At 41.9% G+C, this 15,186-nt stretch overlaps 1 protein-coding gene across 3 annotated transcripts in view; it reads right to left on the bottom strand.

Moving 5' to 3' along the window:
• LOC122550088 (cyclin-Y) overlaps window positions 1-15,186 on the bottom strand; it is a 238,936-nt gene that overhangs the window by 87,692 nt on the left and 136,058 nt on the right. The window contains exon 1 of one of the 3 annotated variants that reach the window (XM_087987533.1): window positions 11,876-11,924. The exons of the other annotated variants lie outside the window; for them this stretch is intronic. The gene's annotated coding sequence lies outside the window, so the exon portion shown is untranslated. Of the gene's footprint in view, window positions 1-11,875; window positions 11,925-15,186 lie in introns of those variants that run through there. 3 annotated transcript variants of the gene reach the window in all.

Raw genomic sequence — 15,186 nt, 5'->3', positions numbered from 1 at the left:
TGCTGGAATCTATTATAAAGGATGAAATTACGATACATCTGGATAGTAGTAACAGGATAGGTCAGAGTCAGCATGGATTTATGAAGGGGAAATCATGCTTGACTAATCTTCTGGAATTTTTTGAGGCTGTAACTCTGAAGATGGACAAGGGAGATCCAGTAGATGTAGTGTACCTGGATTTTCAGAAAGCTTTTGATAAAGTCCCATATAGGAGGTTAGTGAGCAAAATTAGGGCGCATGGTATTGGGGGCAAAGTACTAACGTGGATTGAAAGTTGGTTGGCTGATAGGAAACAAAGAGTAGTGATAAACGGCTCCATTTCAGAATGGCAGGCAGTGATCAGTAGGGTACCGCAGGGATCAGTGCTGGGACCGCAGCTTTTACAATATATGTTAATGATATAGAAGATGGTATTAGTAATAACATTAGCAAATTTGCTGATGATACAAAGCTGGGTGGCAGGGTGAAATGTGAGGAAGATGTTAGGAGATTACAGGATGACCTGGACAGGTTTGGTGAGTGGCCAGATGCATGGCAGATGCAGTTTAATGTGGATAAATGTATGGTTATCCACTTTGGTGGCAAGAATAGGAAGGCAGATTACTACCTCAATGGAATCAATTTAGGTAAAGGGGTGTACAAAGAGATCTGGGTGTTCTTGTGCACCAGTCAATGAGGGTAAGCATGCAGGTACAGCAGGTAGTGAAGAAGGCTAATAGCATGCTGGCCTTCATAACAAGCAGGATTGAGTATAGAAGCGAAGAGGTTCTTCTGCAGCTGTACAGGGCCCTGGTGAGACCACACCTGGAGTACTGTGTGCAGTTCTGGTCTCCAAATTTGAGGAAAGATATTCTTGCTATTGAGGGAGTGCAGCGTAGGTTCACGAGGTCAATTCCTGGAATGGCGGGACTACCTTACACTAAAAGACTGGAGCGACTGGGCTTGTACACCCTTGAGTTTCGAAGACCGAGAGGGGATCTGATTGAGACATATAAGATTATTAAAGGATTAGACACTCTGGGGGCAGGAAACATGTTTCCGCTGATGGGTGAGTGCTGAACCAGAGGACACAGCTTAAAAATACGGGGCAGACCATTTAGGACAGAGATGAGGAGAAACTTCTTCACCCAGAGAGTGGTGGCTGTGTGGAATGCTCTGCCCCAGAGGGCAGTGGAGGCCCAGTCTCTGGATTCATTTAAGAAAGAGTTGGATAGAGCTCTCAAGGATAGTGGAATCAAGGGTTATGGAGATAAGGCAGGAACAGGATACTGATGAAGGATGATCAGTCATGATCATATTGAATGGTGGTGCAGACTCGAAGGGCAGAATGGCGTACTCCTGCACCTCTTGTCTATTGTCTAATGCAGGATTCTTGTTGCCCAAAAATAAAGGATGGTCATCGATACCAGGTCAAATTATTTGCCATGTTTTACAGAAAATCATACAAATCTTAAAAGTTCCTGTTTTGTCTGTACAAATGTTGAGTTAGCAGATTTTAGTTGCAGCATTAAGACAAGACAAAAATAGTCTTTATCACTTTGGGAATAATAATCAACTAGGCTGTTCATGAATTTTTGATACATTTAGAGGATCCTGGTTCACTCGCTGTGCCAGCATTTACTGACTATCCCTAATTGCCCTCGAAAAGGTACTGGTGAGCTCCATCTTGAACCACTACTCCATGTGCTGTAGATCGAACCCATGGTGTCATTAGGGAAGGGGTGTCAAGATTTTTACCCAACAACTGTAGGAATGGCAATACATTTCCAAGTTAGGGTGGGAGTGGTTTGGGTGTTAATTTTGCAGATGGTGGTATTCCCATGTGTCTGCTGCCCATGTCCTTTGAGATAGAAGTGGTCATGGGAGGGGCATGGATAGGGTAAATAGGCAAAGTCTTTTCCCTGGGGTCAGAGAGTCCAGAACTGGAGGGCATAGATTTAGGGTGAGAGGGGCAAAATATAAAAAAGACCTAAGGGGCAACTTTTTCACACAGAGGAAGTGGTGGAGGCTGATAAAATTGCAACATTTAAGAGGCATTTGGATGGGTATATGAATAGGAAGGGTTTGGAGGGATATGGGCCGGGTGCTGACAGGTGGAACTAGATTGGGTTGGGATATCTGGCCAGCATGGACAAGTTGGACTGAACGGTCTGTTTCCATGCCGTACATCTATATGACTCTATGTATTTGGAAGGTGCTGTATAAGGAGATGGAGTGAATTTCTGCAGTGTATCCTGACGATGGTACATACTGCTACTACTCAGCATTGGTGGAAGAGGGAGTGAATGTTTGTGGACGTGGTGCCAATCAAGTGGACTGCTTTGGCTTGGGTGGTGTGAAGCTTCTTGAATGTTGTTCGCATTGAGGAAACACATGTTATAGAGAACCTAAATGTACATTGTTTTTTCACCCTTCTTGTGATTGTACAAATCATGGGTTTTGGTGATGCCATCAGAGAAGTACTGATCATTTTCTGCAATGCATCCTGCAGATGGTAACATAGCCACTGTGCACCATTGGTAGAGGAAGCAAATGCTTAAGGTGGTCGATACAGAACCAATGAATCAAACTGCCACATCCTGGATGGTGCTCAGCTCCATGAGTATTTATGCACTTGTACTCACCCAGGCAAATGGAGCACATTCCATCCCACCCTGTCATGTACCCGAGAGATAGTGAAGAGGCAAGGCTTGGCAGAGCCAGGAGGCGAATCGCTTTATACAAAATACTTGACATGTTCTGGTTGCCATGGATTTATAAGGCTGATGGCACTGAGTGTCTGGTCAATAATACAGGTGGGCGGTGACCTCGCACCAACTTGGCAGACAGGAAATCAAAAAGCAAAAATGAAGTCAAATACATAGATTTATCTTTATTACAAATGCGTACATTCAGGTTTGCTGAAGAATTAATATTTTTAGTCAGGGAAAGGCACATCTCATTTGAGAGTGGGTTGTTGGAACTCTCTCCCTTGGTAGCTGTAAATCTGACTGAGGCTTATTTTACATGTGAATTACTTACTTAATTTTGGACCATGTCTTTTGATCAAAAGATCAAATGGATTTGCTTTAACAAGCAGCCTGGTTTCTTTGATGTGAATGAAATGGTTTGTTCTTTTACTGGAGATGACAGCACATAATGACTTGGCCTCATTTTATATTGATGTCAAAAATCTTGCTGAAGCCCTGATTTGGGGTATACGTTGACCATGTTTACTGCTAAGAACTGCTATGCCCCCATTAGGAGTTAGCCTGTACTTTTTTTTAATCTCACTAATAGATGTTTGACTTGCCGTATAAAGGTGGTATATTGAGAAAGACATTAATACAGGTCATACGAGTGAGATGTGTAGAAGGCACACCCACACATAATGGTGGAACAGGCTCCAAGGGCTAAATGGCCTACTCCTGCTCTTATATTCTACGTTTTCTATATCTGCACATAGAAAATAACAAACAGATTAGATTACCTACAGTATGGAATCAGGCCATTTTGCCCAACAAGTCCACACCGACCCTCCAAAGAGTAACCCACCCAGACCCATTTCCCTCTGACTTCTGCACCTAACACCTAATTCACCTGACCCGCACATCTTTGGACTGAGGGAGGAAACGGGAGCACCCAGAAGAAACGCACACGGACACAGGGAGAATTTGCCAACTCCACACAGACAGTCACCCGAGGCTGGTTTCGAACTTGGGTCCCTGCGGCTGTGAGGCAGCAGTGCTAACCACTGAGCCGCCATGCTGCCCTAGCGGGTCAGTCGGCAAAAATAATTAAACATAAAGCCAAAAGGCACATCATTTGCTAAACTGTCAGATAACTGAACTGCAGCAAGAGAATTTGGTGTTAATGAAAAACTGGTTCAAGAATGGAAGATGAAGACACCCAATGCCAAATGCACCAGGAAACTATCCACTGGTCTGATTTTAAGAAGCATACATTAATATGTTTCCTGGTTACTTCATCACCAAAAATTATGTATCATGTTTTAACAGAAGACCAGGGTTGCTCAGAAACTACCAAAAGTCCTCAATGCCAAAATGACCAGTTTTCAGCGATTCATCATCAAAACAGCAGCAGAAACTCAAGCACCTATTAGGTCATATCAGCAACATGGAGGAACCGTGAATGTTGATATGCTCAGCAGCTGAACTACAGAGTGGTAAAGTTCGAATGAAAACAACAGGTCACGAAACAACAAGATCCACTGTGGTACAAGCCTGCACGGTCAATGGAACAAAAGGAAAGCTTATGGGAATTTTTAAACATAAAACCATGCTGACATTCAAGTTCTCAGCAGGAGATTCTGGACATGTCCATGACAAAAGTTGGATGGATAATGATGGAGTGAGGTATAGGAAATGCATGGAATATCTGTCACACTAACTCAGCTAAAGAAGGTAGCTTATTAGTGCAGGACAGATTCCAATCCAGACCATAGAGATGTCCTCTCATTAGGGAAAATGGAGGCTGGTAGAGTTCAAACCTGAGAGTTACCACAACTCAGGCAAGGGGAGAGGCTGAGAAAGAGAATCCTTCACAGTAACCTCAGCAGCTACAGCAATTGAACCCGCACTTTTGGCATCATTCTGCATCACAAACCTGCCTTCCAGCCAACCGAGCTAACCAAACCCTACAATCCCATATAAGCCAAAACAGTAATGTCAGGTAATTAAGGTCAGTAGTTCAAGCTTTGGACGCATGACTCAAATAAAAAATAATATTGAAGATCACTTTTGCACTCAATGGTGGGTTGATGGAGAAAAACCCTGGATAGACAGTGGAAATGCACTTGCTGCTTCGTTTGATGGGCTGCATGGTTTTCATCGTCAAACAGTGGGTTGTTATTAATGCACAAAAGTGCTGAATAGAAAAATATGTTGCTGGAAAAGTGCAGCAGGTCAGGCAGCATCCAAGTAGCAGGAGAATCGACATTTCGGGCATAAGCCCTTCTTCAGGAATGAGGAAGGTGTGCCAAGCAGGCTGAGGTAAAAAGGTAGGGAGCTCCTCACCTGCTGCGCTTTTCCAGCAACACATTTTTCAACTCTGATCTCCAGCATCTGCAGTCCTCACTTTCTCCTAAAAGTGTAGAATATCCAATTTAATGGATGGAGAGGAAGTGGATTTGTTCTGGATATATGATTCTGAAACCGAAAGTACCGCATCTGATTCAGAGTGAGATCATTGTGATGATACCATAGCTAATGTATCTCAGAATGAATTTGATTAACTTTTTGTATTGGATCCTAAAGACAAAGGGCTTGACTTTTTCTAAAACATTTTATTTGTGGTAAACATACACTTAATGAATTCATACAATCAAAGATGCCATATTATTTACTTGAAATATTTGTGGGTTTTCCCCATATTTCAAAATGCTGACCAATGTCACCACAATTCACATTTTATACTCAGTGTACAAGCTGACCCATTTTTGGGATGGCTGTTTGAGGTTTCAAAGATCGACTTATACACTGTGATCGACAGACGCTATTCACTTATTGAATTCATTAAAGGTCAGCAGAGATCCATTTCCAAAGAAAAATGTTGGCAAGTTCTTCGAACATCTAACCTGTTAAAATTGTTTAAAAAACTGTTTTTGAATACAGTTTTCCCAATCACTTACTTGGGTGCTGTACAGTTATTTGCACACACTCAGTTTATTGCTATAAAACTAACAGAACTAACAAACACGTGTTTCTGCAGTTCCCCAAATTGATTCCCATCACATAGACCCATTCATCCATTACTCTCAGTAAATTTTGCGTTGGAAACTTATGAAACTCTCCTTGCGATTTTTTTGTCTTCAGTAAGGGAAGGTGGTACTATCGCAGACCCAGTTGATGGGATTTGGTTTCAGTAGAAGTCTAGAATTAGTTATCTATTGATGACCCTGTACCCTTTGTCGAATGTTGGAAAAGTCCCATCTGGTTCACTCATGTCGTTTCCTCTTCTGATTTACACTTGACTCCAGACCCACAGCAATGTGGCTGACTCTTAACTGCCCTGTAGATAATTAGAGAATGGGCATTAAATGCTGGCCCTAGCTAGCAACGCCCACCTCCTGTGAATGAATAAAAAGTGCAGCATAAAGTAGGGCAGATAAAATAGAGTTTGACATAGGACTAAAACCCCTATACACGCTGGGCTGGATCTGGTCACGAGGCAATTGGACTGACCCTGGGCTGAAAAGCTGGGCCCCAACTCAGCTATTTGGGGGCAGGCCCGGCCAATTTCTTTGTGCTTTCTTGCAGCTAATGGGCTGATCAAAATGAAGGCTGGCAGCTCTTTAGTCCCAACAGCACTACCAGGAACAGTGGCTACTGCTCAAATTACACCTTGCTGAGAGGCTCGTAGATAGACAAGCAAATGAATAGGTGTCAGGCATCCCAGAGGCCAGTCAGGCAGGTCTTGCTGAGGAGGAACCTGGCTGCATGGTTGCTGAAGGCATTGGGTCATTAGCACAGATGTAGCCATGATCACTGATCACAGAATGTGCAATCCTCACACCTCAAACATGCAGGGAGGCTTCCCGAGTTTAACAGAGCTTTCCACATAGCACAGGCTGCAACTGGGACCGTTTGCCCCTGGGCAGGAAGGTTGTTCTTGCTAAATGCCAGCGCAACAGGAATGCAAAGGTTCCTCCAACCTCCATGTTCCTTCCAGATATTTCACTCCATTCCAACTTCTATTGTGCTTCAGTGAGCCCCATAAATTCAACCCCACTGTCTTAACCAAAACCCCACAAAGATATTTGTGTTTCATAGCCATCACGAGTGCACAGTGAGAATTAACATGGAAATTGCAAATTCCTCACTGGAGAAACCAAAGAATCTTTTAAGAAATGTTTAAACCATCTACGACAATTTTACAAACGATACAATGATTAAGTGGAATTGTATCAACACAAATAAAAATTTCAAATGCATTCTGGATTTTTGACCTGCCATCACAATGTAACCTCTGGATCTTGAGCCTGAATCAGTTCCAATGGAGTAAGAATGGAATTCTAAATTATTCTCTCACTACACAGAAATCTAATCATTTCACAAGTCTGGTAACTGTATTTTGGCACATTGTTTCAACAGGTTGTGAGGTGGGCAGCAATTATTCAAAAAAATCTAATGATTACACTGAGAGCAGCAAAAGACAATGAAAATGGTCAGGCTGTTGCTATTATAACAAAGGATCAAACAGTTCCTAACTTCTCACATTGCCTTCACTTTACAGATGAAGGGGCAGTTAAAAGTGGCACTGCATTTTCCAAAAGCCACTGATGGCCAGTGACTATCAAAACAGAATGTAGATGGTATCACTATCAAGTAGAATGCAGAGTAGGATTTTTAATATTTCAAGGTAATATGAGCAAAAATACAAACATTTCCCGGGTTACAAAGGGGTTCAGAGTCTGTTTGCAAGTCAATTTGTACACAAGTCAAAACCAAATGCAGGACAATACAAAGCTACAGTTCATAAGTACAGGAAATATTCATACATCGGATATCTGTATGGGATTGGCATTCGCAATTTGGATATGCATACATCGGGAACACTTGTAGTGTAATTGATGTTCCTTGTCATGAAATATCAGCCTTGGAATTGGAACTGATGAAGGCCCAGGATCCAAAGGCTACATTCTGACGGCAGGTCAAAAACAGGAAACGTACTATTTCTCCCCCTATAAATGTTGCCAGATTTCCTGACTATCTCACATTTTCTGATTCTATTTAAAATTTCCAATATCTGCAGTATTTCACTTTAAGAATTTTCATCACTTGTGAGAGGTGAGGTGGTGACTAGTAACATCTGCACAAATAGATGTTTCGTGAGGAGGGAGCTGGAATTAACCGATATGCTCAAAGTGGCTGGGCTTAAATATTAAGATGGTCATTTGGCTGCAGTAATAACAACTCTCAGTTTCAATTAGAAGCTTACATTCTTGATAATCATACATGCATTAGCAAGAATACAACATAACCAATGCATCATTAAGTTTCAATACAAACTATTCCTCAAAACAGAATATTAATGCCATTAACTATTCCTCAGTTAGAAAGGCAGTCCACAAACAAAATTCAATGTGGCAAAGTTTTGATAAGTTTATACAAGCTCTGGAAAGGCTGCACATTAAGTATTCTGTGCAGTTTTGTGGTCTCCATACTAAAAACAATATATAAAGATTGAAGAAAGTGCAAAGAAGATTTACAAAAGATTGTACCAGAACAATGGCATTTACAACCTCTTATGAATGAGTGATGATCTTTATTTTTGGAAAAAAGATGGCTTAAAGGGAACCTTATGGGCTGAAATTCTGAATGGACTGGACAGAGTAAATTTGGAGTAAATGTTTTCACTTGGGATGGAATCCAAAACTTGGGGCCATAAATCTGAAATAGCTACAGGCACAGTGCCTTAGATCTATGTCTCTCAGGATCAAAGTTGGGCAACCGAGTGGGCCACGTCATTGGCAGTTCAGGTCAAGATGGGTCAGGTGCGGACAAGGATCACTTGAAGCACAGCATACAGCAGTGTGTGAAGCTAATAACTCGTGTGGGGCCAGATAGTACTAATACAGGGCCGAATTGAATTGTCCAAGTAATTTTTTTTTATTTCACTCGATTATAATTGATCCGCGAAAGTTTATGTAAATATCCAGTTTTTGCGGAACCAAATTTGAAGCAGTCTTCCTGAACTAATAAATCCATTTGGGAAAGAAAGGGACTTTTACTCAGAAGCAGTTACAATGTGGGTCATGTTTCCATGGAAGTGATTAGGGCAAATGGTTTTGATCCTTCCAAAATGAAATTAGATGAGTGCAGAGAGAAAAGGGCATCAAAAGAAATGCTGAAAGATGGAGATGAGCAAGTAAAACAGGAGACGTTTTGTATGGCGTATTACGATCAGCACAGACTACTTGGACTGAATGGCCTTTCCTGTCCTATAAATCCCATAAAATGCAAAATGATTGAACGATATAGTAAGTACTTAAATGTCCTCCCAGCAAAGCAGTTTCACGTGGAGTCAAGTCTAAGATAATGTGTGCAATGAACTATGGCAACAATTTTCTTTAACAAGTGTGTAAAAGTTGACACTAAGCCTGAAACACTGTCCACACAAAACAAAAAATATCCAAGATCCAAAGTTTGAAGCAAACAGGCCTCTCCTGGAGCAAACAGCCTCCAAAAGAATCCACTTGACAGACCGCCCAAAGAGACATTCAACCATTAAACTCTAAAACTACATTTTAAAAGAATGTGAGCATCTTTTATTCTTGCAGGCACCAGATGACTAAGAAAACCAGCTGATAAAAAGCAGACTTCATGTGTGCAACATGATATTTCACCCTTTGCGTACATGCAGATGACAAATCTGACAGGATGCAGAAAACAACATTGATCATGTGCAGGAAAGCATGACATCTTGCTGTTTAGGGGCCTACATTTTTTTTTAAAAAAGGAAAGAGAAACAGATTTGCATCTGTGTAGTGCCTTTAATAACCACAGATGCCTCACAGCATTTTACAGCCAAAAAAGTACCTTTGGAGAACCATCACTTTTAACACAGAAGACGTAGCAGGCCAAATGACACACCACAAGCTCACGAAAACATGTGGCAATGTCCAGATGATGCTGATTCAGAGATGAATATTGGTCAGGACACCAGCACGATTCCCCCATTTTTCTTTTAAATAGCGCTAAGGGATTTATTAAGCCATCTGAGGGGTCAGATGGATGTTTAAGTTTAACATTTTGTCAGTAAAATAACACATCAACAGTACAGCATTCCCATAATACTGCAGTGGAGTGTCAGCTTTTTTTTCCTGCTCTAATCATTCTCTAGGATTTGAACCCACAACCTTCTAACTCTGAGGGAAGAGTTTTACTAATTGAACCATGAGCAATACCAAGTAAAGCTTTTCATTTCTCAAAATTTATCAGCTTCTGCAAATTCCATCAATCATTGGTTCCAAATTGATTACTAGCAGAAATAAGTCACGGGGGTGTAGGAGATCTGACGTGGCTTTAACTGTGGTGGATAAGGAGAGTTTGTGGTGGGGGGGGGGGAACATTCTGAGCTAAAGGCCGCCATTATTTCAAATACATGTGTAAATGTGCAGTAATTTCTCACTCCAATTACGTTATATGAACTGGTAGCTGCTTACAAAAACGACGTTTGTGTTACTTGGTGCTGGAAAAGCCCTTTCCGTCTATAAAAGAAGACACTTCCGCTCCTGATTGGAATGGGCTTTATATAAAATTTAAATCAATTTCTGGTCATAGTTAGTAACAGCACTTTCCCAGGTGGCTGCAAAAACAGATCAGCTTAGAAAATAAAGAGTAGCGTGGATTCATGGAAACTGAAAACTCATCATCTCTCAGTAACTTAATGCCTTTCCATTGCAGCTAGGTATCCTCAGCGCAAGATATTATCCTGAATTAAATGCTAATCCAGCCAACAATGCCCATATCTCCACAAGTGAATTAAAAAACATCAAGGGTGGACAGTAGTCATTACTAACATGCAGTGTTGATGAAACTGACCTATTGCTGCAAGGGAAAGTCAAATTTCAACCAAACTGAAACATTTCATGTCCAGAAAAGTGACAAGTAACATTTGCCATAGCAAATGCCATGCATTGACCATCTCCAAACTAACCATTGCCACCTGACATCCCGTATCACTGAATCCCCTATCACTGAATCCCCGACTATCAACATTGTGGGGGTTACTATCTATCAAAAACCCAACTAGACTGCCATTCAAATGCAATGGCTACAACAGCTGGTCAGAGGCTAGGAATCTTGTCGCAAGTAACTTTCCTTATTCCCAAAGCTGAAAATGTGTTGCTGGAAAAGCGCAGCAGGTCAGGCAGCATCCAAGAAGCAGGAGAATCAACGTTTTGGGCATGAGCCCTTCTTCAGGAAACGTCGATTCACCTGCTCCTTGGATGCTGCCTGACCTGCTGCGCTTTTCCAGCAATACATTTTCAGCTCTGATCTCCAGCATCTGCAGTCCTCACTTTCTCCTCCTTATTCCCAAAGCCTGTTCATCACAAAGGCTCTAATCAGGAGTGTGACGGAACATTCCTCTCTTGCCTGGAACTCCAAATATGCTCAAGCAGCTTGACACCATCCAGGACAAAGCAGTCAATTTGATTGGCACCACATCCACATCCTTCACCATCAATGCTCAGTAGCAGCAGTGTGTACAAACTACTGCAGAAACTTACCAAGTCTCATTAGAAAGTGCCTTCGAAACCCACAACCACCTAGAAAGACCAGGTCAGCAAACACATGGGAACACCAGCACAAGCAAGTTCCCCTCCAAGTCACTCAGCATCTTGACTTGGAAATATATCATCATTCCTTCAGCGCCATTGGGTTAAAATCTTGAAACTCCTTTTCTAACAGCATTGTGGGTTTAGTTAAAGCTCATGGACTGTAGTGGTTTAAGAAGGCAGCTTACAACCACCTTCTCAAGGACAATCAAGGATGAGCAGTAAAATGTGGCCCAGCCATCGATGCCCACATCCCATGAGTCAATTTATTAAAATTTGCATTGCTGCATCAGTTTAAACGTTTCTTGATTGCATTTCATAGCTATCTATGTATTTTTCTCCTTGAATACCTCTACTGCTGCTCCACATATTTACCAACTGACCCCAACCTATGACCTTCAGCTGTTCTCTTCTATTTGTTTGAAGTCCATTAAATATTTTCCAAAATAAATGCAAAAGTACATGGCACTTAAGTTAAAAAAAAGGTCTTTTCAGAAATTCAGAATGGCTCCAAGCACTTTACAACTAGTCAAGTATCTTTGCAGTATAATCACTACTGTTATGGAGGAAACACAGCAACCACGTTGCACTCACCTGTATATCGTGCCAACCAGCACAATATCAGTATTTCAATATTGGCCTCATTCCAGCCTCTGCTTTTAATACATCCAAAGGCTCCAGCTACACTCTAAGTCTGGCATTTTGGACATGCAATTTTGTTTTAAGACAAAGCATTGGCAACATTAACAGTCACACCAATGTCAAATCTGCAGTCCAAAGCATTTTCTTTCAAACATAGCAACTCTCCAGGTATTTTTTAAGCCAGTGATTCACAGAAAAAGCATAGTACAGTAATCCATTTATTGTTCATCCCCAGTTAATTTTTAGTACTGAACTGCACATTCGCACACAATGCAGTTTTCAGGACTGAAACAAACGTAATCACTCCTAGTCTATTCTCTTTCATGAATGCACTTCACGGATGAATAGTTCAGACATTGGCAAAGTGAAAATTGATAACTTTTTGCTTTGAACACGCAGTCGACAGACACTAATGTCTGAGGGGGTCAGAGAGGCCATGGTGGTCTAACAACCTTCCCACGGTGGTTACTGGATCAGAGTTATATTTTATTCACGGCCAAGAGGAGAGACACACATGGCAGCATTATTTCTTCCACCAGAAGAGGATTTTACTAATGCCTAGCAGGCAACATCAGTGATATATGATTTTCATTGAAAAACAGGGGGAGAAACACATGCAAATCCCTGAACTCCAAGCAGTAAAATGGAGTTTGATCTGGTCACTACATCAGTGATGAGGACTTTCCATACCTTTCCTGAATTCTATTTCACACACACATTTCCAGCTCAGATTCAATTTGGTGAATTTACTTGAAGACTCAGCTTGCTCAGCAATCTGTCCATGAGCTTGTCCTTTTATTAAAATCAGTGCTTAGCAATCAATCGCTTTCAATTGAGTTCAGGTCACCACCTCAGGTTCTTTCTGTGACCTTGGGAGGTAGGTACAGCAATTGAGGAAGTAACGTCTTCAACCCAAATTCACTTGCAATTTCCTGCTAAAGCCATTGCAGAATGGCTTTACTCTTCAGCAAGTTTTTTAAAAAAATACTCATTCACAGAAGTGGACTTCAATTTATTGCCTACCCCAAGCTGCTCAATAAGTCTTTCCAATGGAATTACAGCTTCAAAGATCAACAAATGTATTACTGCTAGTTAGTTAAATTGGCTTTCTTGATTTATTGCGTCGGATATTTCAGTGCCGATTGTGATAAATAGGTTTTGCCAGTATTTCATAGCAAAAGTTACACATGGGGATAGAACTTTGATTGGGGAAAACACTTCCACTTGCATCTGCTGCAGCTCATGCGTTTTTACATCATTAGTTTTTAAGTTTACAGCACGGAACTAAACAAAAGGTTGCAAAAAGGTCATTCCATCAATCTCACTCACTGCTTGCATCATTGCTGACCGGTTTACCTTGGCACATGCAACTGGTTTTCAAACTGAAATCCCCAGGGTAACCAGATTTCTGAATAGTTTTACATCCTTGTTAATTTACAAGCACTTTGTTCCCATGCTGTAGGTCATTATTTCTTTCCTGTAATGATTGCACACTCTTTTCCTTTTGGGGACAGGAAAATAAAGCTTTGTTTGGGTAGTGCTAGTTGGGACTTAGCTGGAAGCACACTCCCCTCTGAATCAGAAGTTAGAGGTTTTAGATTAGATTAGATTAGATTAGATTAGATTAGATTAGATTACTTACAGTGTGGAAACAGGCCCTTCGGCCCAACAAGTCCACACTGCCCCGCCGAAGCGCAACCCACCCATACCCCTACATTTACCCCTTACCTAACACTACGGGCAATTTAGCATGGCCAATTCACCTGACCTGCACATCTTTGGACTGTGGGAGGAAACCGGAGCACCCGGAGGAAACCCACGCAGACACGGGGAGAATGTGCAAACTCCACACAGTCGCCTGAGGCGGGAATTGAACCCGGGTCTCTGGCGCTGTGAGGCAGCAGTGCTAACCACTGTGCCACCGTGCCGCCCACAGTCACACACCAGAGAGGTGAATACAAAAATTCTCGGCTGCTGTTCCGGTACAGTGGTGAGGGAGTGCTGCATTGTCAGAAGTGGCTTTTCCAGATTTGATTTTAAAGCAAGGCCTCTCTGCTTTTTTATGCATTCAGAAAAGATGATACTATTTCAAGAGGAGGAGCTGGAGAAGTAAACCCTGGTATCAAGGATCTGGAAGATATAGACTGTAGGGAAATAGATGGTGACATCTTGCAAAATGTCCAGATTACAGAGGAGTAAGTGCTGGATGTCTTGAAATGGGTAAAAGTAGATAAATCCCCAGGACCTGATCAGGTGTACCCGAGAACTCTGTGGGAAGCTAGAGAAGTGATTGCTGGGCCTCTTGCTGAGATATTTGTGTCATCGATAGTCACAGGTGAGGTGCCGGAAGACTGGAGGTTGGCTAACATGGTGCCACTATTTAAGAAGGGTGGTAAGGACAAGCCAGGGAACTATAGACCAGTAAGCCTGAAGTCAGTGGTAGGCAAGTTGTTGTAGGGAATCCTGAGGGACAGGATGTACATGTATTTGGATAGACAAGGACTGATTATGGATAGTCAACATGGCTTTGTGCATGGGAAAACATGTCTCACAAACTTGATTGAGTTTTTTGAAGAAGTAACAAAGAGGATTGATGAGGGCACAGCGGCAGATGTGATCTAAATGGACTTCAGTAAAGCGTTCGACAAGGTTCCCCATGGGAGATTGATGAGAAAGGTTAGATCTCATGGAATACAGGGAGAACTAGCCATTTGGATACAGAACTGGCTCAAAAGGTAGAAGACAGAGGGTGGTGGTGAACGGTTGTTTTCAGAGTGGAGGCCTGTGACCAGTGGAGTGCCACAAGGATCGGTGCTGGGCCCTCTACTTTTTGTCATTTACATAAATTATTTGGATGCGATCATAAGAGGTACGGTTAGTAAGTTTGCAGATGACACCAAAATTGGAGGTGTAGTGGACAGCGAAGAGGGTTACCTCAGATTACAACAGGATCTTGACCAGATGGGCCAATGGGCTGAGAAGTGGCAAATGGAGTTTAATTCAGATAAATGTGAGGTGCTGCATTTTGGGAAGGCTAATCTTAGCAGGACTTAAACACTTAATGGTAAGGTCCTAGGGAGTGTTGTTGAACAAACAGACCTTGGAGTGCAGGTTCATAGCTCCTTGAAAGTGGAGTCACAGGCAGATAGGATAGTGAAGGTGGCGTTTGGTATGCTTTCCTTTATTGGTCAGAGTATTGAGTACAGGAGTTGGAAGGTCATGTTGCGGCTGTACAGGACATTGGTCAGGCCACTGTTAGAATA

This window comes from Chiloscyllium plagiosum, unplaced genomic scaffold (assembly GCF_037043375.1).
Source record: "Chiloscyllium plagiosum isolate Xiang-an unplaced genomic scaffold, Cpla_swu_hap1 HiC_scaffold_5, whole genome shotgun sequence".
Lineage (NCBI taxonomy): Eukaryota > Metazoa > Chordata > Chondrichthyes > Orectolobiformes > Hemiscylliidae > Chiloscyllium > Chiloscyllium plagiosum.
This window is presented reverse-complemented; position numbering and strand designations above follow the sequence as displayed.